Below are 6845 nucleotides of genomic sequence, written 5' to 3'. Positions count from 1 at the left end.
GGGAAGAAGGAGGTGACACGTGGCGGAAAAGAGAGAGGAATGATTGGAAGAACAAGGTTTACGGAAGCAAGTGATTTCCTGAGACCGAAATTGTGAAGATTTTGTTTTGAATGCTTTCTCAATCAAAGTTCGCTTTCTTCTCTTTTATGGATGGATTGAAGCATGTAATAGACGATATTCTGGAGAAGCTAACTAATTCGCCAACCCAAGTCAATGGAATCTCAAACATTTGAAACGATTGTGACTCATGTTCTATGGCAATGACGGTGTGATTTATCTGTCATGGGAATTAGTTAGGGCATTGTTTCTTCTTTTACCTTTCCTAAGCAATTGGAATCACTCATTTATCTTTCTTTGGGTGAGGCTGCAGAAAATTGTTACAAAGCCAGCTTCAAAAAGCTCGTCCATGTTTGACCCAGAAAACACAGCTCGTGCATGCATGTATCACGTAAAGCTTTAGATTGTATTAGTTATATTATATCATTACTAATTAAACTCTAAATACATGGTTATATATAGGTCTAATACCGTGTCATAACTAATTAATCCTCTATCAAAAAGTTTTAATTGTTAATTGAAAGTAGTTCCACACAAAAAATGTGTCCGGGGCTTATTTAATACAAAAGAAAAAAGTATCGAATGACGTATAAGTAACACTAAATCCAGATCAAATAAATAATCAAATCTTAGTGTCATCTTAATTTTTTTTCCCATAACTGTTCCCTTAATACTATTGGACTCTAAGCTGCTTTTGCATTTAGTTTTACAAAACATACATCCTCTATATACTTATTTATAAAAAATAAATAAATACTTAATATATCATGACTAATAAAAAGTAGTTTTATATCATAAATTTATATTCTATTATAAAAATATCTTTAATATTAATGAATATTTTATAAATTAAATGAATAAATGTATCCACTTATATAAATAAAAAGTAATTATTTTATTAAAATAAATCTGACAATAAATAAGGGTAAAAAAAAAACCTAACAACTAATATATATATTTGAAAATGGATTCTTATTTATTATATTTTAGACCAAAACAAGACTTTCTTTTTAATGTGATTTTTTACTCTCTAATATCTAGCTATGTAATATCCAACTTAATTCATATAATATGATATAAAGTTAATGTGAATGTTAGTATGACGTATACGCTTTTATTTTTTTATATTTTTAAATTTTAATTTCAAAAATCTTATTTTTATAATCTAAAATTTCATTTAAAAATTGTAAAAAATAGTATGTTATTAATGATACATCTCATCTATATTATATCTCAATCAAATTATATGAATCAATTCAGATGTTATGTAAGCAAATAACAAAATAAGTTAATAAATTATTAATAGAAAAACTAGATGAAAATGAAAAATATTTTTTGAATGATTAGATTGAAAAAAAAAAAAGAGGAACCAAATAAAAAAATAGCAATTTTAAAAAAAATCAAAACCTTATTTAAGTTTATTTTTTATTTTATTAATAACCATTAAAAGATAGTGTGCGCGATAATCTTTTAAAATTTTGTAAGTAATGGAAATAATAAACGTCTAGTTCATAGTGTTATAATCAAGATTTCCACTGGATATCACTCAAGGGAGATAATGTTTGCTGTATGTGGAAAACGGCACGGGACATGAAGTATGAACTACTTTTCAACAAAGATGGCATGGTTATGTAATGTGTGGTGACATTCTACATGTACCAAGTGTAACATGCCAAAGGCATGTGGCATGTAATCGTACTATATCATAATGTTTAATAATAGAATGCATCCAGAATAATTAATTTTCACTCAACCAATCTTTCTGTAAAGTATAGCATAAAATGAAATGTACCCCTGCATCTAGTACTAATGCATGATGTTTACAGCATTGACCCATTTCAAACTAGCTTTTAATGTATGAAAAGAAATTGCAAAACTCTACTCTAAGATCATGTTTTGTTTGAGAGAGGTCTCATAGTAAGTATAACGAAAGAAAAGAGAAGAGGAAATAAGAGTACAATATGTATCACACTTGCAATGACATTCTGGAGACGATATCGTGAATTACATGAAAACTATGTAATCATCACATTCTGAAACATGAGCTATATTGCATTTGCAAAGAATATATATAATAAGAAGCCAACATTGGATGCTTTGCCCCAGATAAGAAGATACAAGCCCATATAATAAAGTAATTTTTCTGCTGCATGCGTCTCTTGCTGACCTTGAGGAAATTTGTTCAAAAAACCAAGATTCAGCCCTTTTAGCATAAAATGTTTTTTAGATTTGTCTTCTGAAACTTAAAGGAAAAGAAAACACAAACAATAATATATATATTTTTTTGTCTTTATTAAGTTGTTAAATTTTAATTTTAGTCTCTAATTAATTTTTTATTTTTAATATTCTATTGATACTAAAAATGAATAAATTTTGATAATTTTATAAAAATTTAAAATATATTTAAACTAATTTTTATCTTAGAAATTTGTAAGAAGCTTTGTAATATAAAATGTTAAGTGAGTACAAAATTGAGATATAAAAAAACATATACCCTCGGGAAGAAGTGAAACAGCCACGTGCCAATTGAGAGGCCCTAGTTTGAATTTTGGATTGTTTGTATCATGTTGGATAATTGTTCATTATGTTCTTTTTAAAAATAATGATTTGTTTCATAAATTTAATAATAAAATTTATTACAAAGTTAAAAATAATTTATTTTTATAAATTTTAAGTTTTTTTATTGATAAGTTCTTTAACAAAAAGTAGGGTAAAATACTATATTTGATTCCTGATGTTTTTTGTCTCAGCCAAAATAAACCTAAGGAAATAAAATACTATATTTGATTCTTGATGTAATTTGCCTTAGCCAAAATAAACTTAAGGAAATTTCTACCATAAAAGGTCAAATGTTGTATACTTAGGCTTTTATTATTAATTTATGATATTCACATATCTTCTTCCCTTTTTATTTGGTTGACCTCTATATAGAACTAATTCATCAAATAAATCTACATATACTAAGTATGCTTTGAATACATCAAATAGCGCTTGCCATGGTCTTGAGCTCTTTTTTCTTAAATTTTGACTTGACATATTGATGCAGACGATATGTAAGGATGCACGGGTATTATGTTCGTCAAACTCACTCACTTGGCAGCTTAAGATATTTGAAAGTACACATGATAATGAGAAAATTATCTTCATATCATACGCATATATGATCATATCATAGTTGTAATGAAAGATCATTCTAATTGACAATTTGAGTATAATGCTAAGACAGATTTGCTGTCAATATATTTTTCTTTCTTATATTAGGTAGTTGCTGTTTTTAGAGAAGACAACAGAATTGTTCAGCCATGTATATATATGTATTAGAAATCAATAAAATAACAAATAAAAATATTGAAAGCATATAGATTTTTGCATGGTATCAGAGCCAGGTTAACTTTCAGCTCTGAGAAACTGTGTATGTGAGAAAAATCTCCACTGTAGCAATGGCAAATGAAGGTGAGATACCTTGAACAGAGGAAAACATGAAAGATCAAAGGGATGGCACCAAGAAGGGTCCGTCACCTTATGATTTAAGTGCAAGTGACAACCCCGGAAATGTAATCACGCAAGTGCAAGGAACTGCCATGGTTACATACTATGAAAAATTGAAGACCCTTTGGGATGAATTAGCGAACTACGAACAAATTCCAAAGTGCACATGCAAAGGATACAAGTGCGGTATTGGGTTGAAATTAGAAAAGAGAAGAAAAGAAGAAAAAGTTCATCAGTTTCTAATGTGTCTGGATGAAGCTGGATATGGAACGGTGCAATCAAATGTTCTGGCCACTGATCCACTGCCCTCTCTCAACAAAGTGTATGCTACTTTGGTGCAGTAAGAAAGAATGAAGCTAATCACAAAAGCAAAAGAGGAGTGGTAATGGGATTGTCAATACAAGCAACGTACAAGAACAAAGGACGAATCGAAACAAAGCAGCTAGTGTGTTCTCATTGTGGCAGGTATGAGCATGGGGCGAAGGGATGTTTCCAGCTAGTGGAATATCCAAAGTGGTGGGGTGATCGCCCACAAAGTGAAAGAACCAATAATAGAAGCACTAAAAAACAAAGCAGTCGTGGGAAGACTGGGATCGCACGCACAAACACAACGCATGTCACGACTGAAGCATGCAATGATGAAGGAGGAGAACGACGTGGTGCTATGACGGGACTCAGCGATGAGCAATGGCAGACTTTGATCAAAATGATTAATGGCAACAAAGGAAGCGAAGCAAAAAGAATGACTGGTAAAGGATTTTGTGGATTGTGAATTATTGGTAGTGGAGCTTCTAATCACATGACAGGGAACTCAAGAAATTTAAGAGATCAACGTGATATGGCAGCATGTGCAATAGGATTACCAAACAGAGAACATATTCTTACTAATAAAGAAGGAACAATGATACTCAAAGGAGGTCTAAAACTGGAGAATGTGTTATACGTCCCAAAATTGCAATGCAATTTAATTTCAGTATCACAATTGACCGATGATGTTAATTGCGTGGTGTTGTTTACTAATAAGTTTTGTACAATGTAGGATCTCACTTCGAGGATGCTGATTGGAGCGAGTGAGCGGAAAGATGAGCTTTATCTGTTTCGAGGGACTCAAACAACATGTAAAATTAGTGTGGAAAACCAATTTGATCTTTGGCATAAGTGGATGGGGCATCCATCTTACAAAGTTGTTTGAATGCTCCTTGGTATACATAATGATTGTAAAGTTGAAGACATGAATAAACGATGTGAAGTGTGTGAAAGGTCAAAACAAACAAAAGAAAAATTTCTTTTAAGCAACTATCGTGTCACATCTATTTTTGATTTAATACATTGTGATTTATGGGGACCTTACAAAACTCCCTCATCCTGTAGAGCTTCATATTTTCTAACAATAGTGGATGATTATTCTCGATCAGTATGGATATATTTGTTGCGTGAAAAGAAAGAAGTTTCAAAAAGTCTCATCAATTTCTTTGCTCTTATTGAACGACAATTTAACAAATCCGTAAAAAGGGTGCAAAGTGATAATAGAACAAAGTTTATGTGTTTAGAGCCTTATTTCATGCAACACGACATCATTCATCAAACATCATGCGTTGGGACACCCCAGCAAAATGGAAGGGTGAAGCGAAAACATAGACATATTCTCAATGTGGCTAGAGCACTGCGATTTCAAGGAGATTTGTCAACCCGTTTTTGGGGAAAATGTGTTCTGATCGCTGGACACCTAATCAATTTAACACCTTCTTCTATTCTTCAAGGAAAAACTCCATATGAAACGGTGCATGGAAAGCCACCTAGCTACGACTACCTAAGGGTGTTTGGTTCTCTCTGTTATACACACAATCAACTCACAAAGGTAGACAAATTTGAAAGCAGAAGTAGAAAATGTGTATTTATGGGGTATCTTTTTAGAAATAAAGGATCAAGATTATATGATCTAGAAAAGGACAATTTTTTCACTTCCCGTGATGTTAGGTTCGTGGAAAATAAATTTCCTTTTCTTTCCCCACCTATTTCGCCTGATTTGGCTCCAGCTGCCAGTCAAACCACTGCTGACACCTTTCTTAAGGATAATCTAACCACTGAACTTGGACTTGGACATATTTCTCATGAGGAATCCACCTTCCTCAACAGGGGGTCCCTCAATGGCGCACAACGAAGTAACCTTGCATGAAGGTGCTCCATCTGTTGAAGACGAAGCTCCCACAAGGTCTGTCACTAAAATTACAGACATTGTGTCTTCTCCACCTTGTGTTGATGATGGTTCCAACCCTAATATCAACGAAGAACCGTCTGGAACTCCACTAGGCAGAGGGCACCGAGTGAAGCAACCCTCTATACGTCTTAGAGAGTATGTAACTAACGTTATTAGAACACCAAGCCCATCGCTCCGCTCCCTTTCTCCACAACCATCCTTAGGTATGTCCTATGCATTAGCCAATTATGTTGCTTATGACAACTTCTCTGCCAAGCATCGTGCTTTCCTTGCAGCAATAGAAGCTGAACGAGAACCCCTGCACTTTAACCAAGCCATTCACGATGCTCGCTGGTGAACAGCCATGGTAGACGAGATTAAGGCTCTGCAAGACAATGGGACATAGGATGTCACCACCTTGCCTCCCAGAAAAAAGGCCCTCGGATGCAAGTGGGTCTATCGGATCAAGTATCACTCTAATGGAAGCGTTGACCGCTTCGAAGCTCGCTTTGTTGTGCTCGAAAATCATCAAGTCGAGGGAATGAATTTCAATGAAACATTTGCACCAGGGGCAAAAATGGTTACCATTCTCACGGTGTTGGCGGTGGCCGCTGCCAAGGACTGGGATCTTCACCAGATGGATGTTCATAATGCGTTTCTACATGACGATCTTGCCGAGGAAGTATACATGAAGCTACTGCCTGGTTTCCTTGTTCAAAACCAAAGGATTGTGTGTAAACTTCGAAAGTCTCTTTATGGATTGCGTCAAGCTCCACGTTGCTGGTTTGCCAAGCTCTCCACTGCCCTTCTTCAATATGGATTTCGACAATCTTTCTCAGATCATTCCATGTTCTTGTTCCGTCACCATCACACACAACTTGTTGTTCTTGTGTACGTGGACGATCTTATTATCGTCGGTAATAATGCTTTCGCTACTCAACGATTCAAGGACTATCTTCACACATGCTTCTATATGAAAGATTTAGGAAAACTCAAGTATTTCTTAGGAGTGGAGGTTGCTCGATCTCCTACTAGAGTCTTTCTTAACCAACATAAATACGATTTGGACATTATCATAGAAACTGGGCTTCTTGGATCACAG

This window comes from Abrus precatorius, unplaced genomic scaffold (genome assembly GCF_003935025.1).
Source record: "Abrus precatorius isolate BTA unplaced genomic scaffold, Abrus_2018 Scaffold10, whole genome shotgun sequence".
NCBI classification, from domain to species: Eukaryota; Viridiplantae; Streptophyta; class Magnoliopsida; order Fabales; family Fabaceae; genus Abrus; species Abrus precatorius.
Note: the sequence above shows the minus strand (reverse complement) of the source record.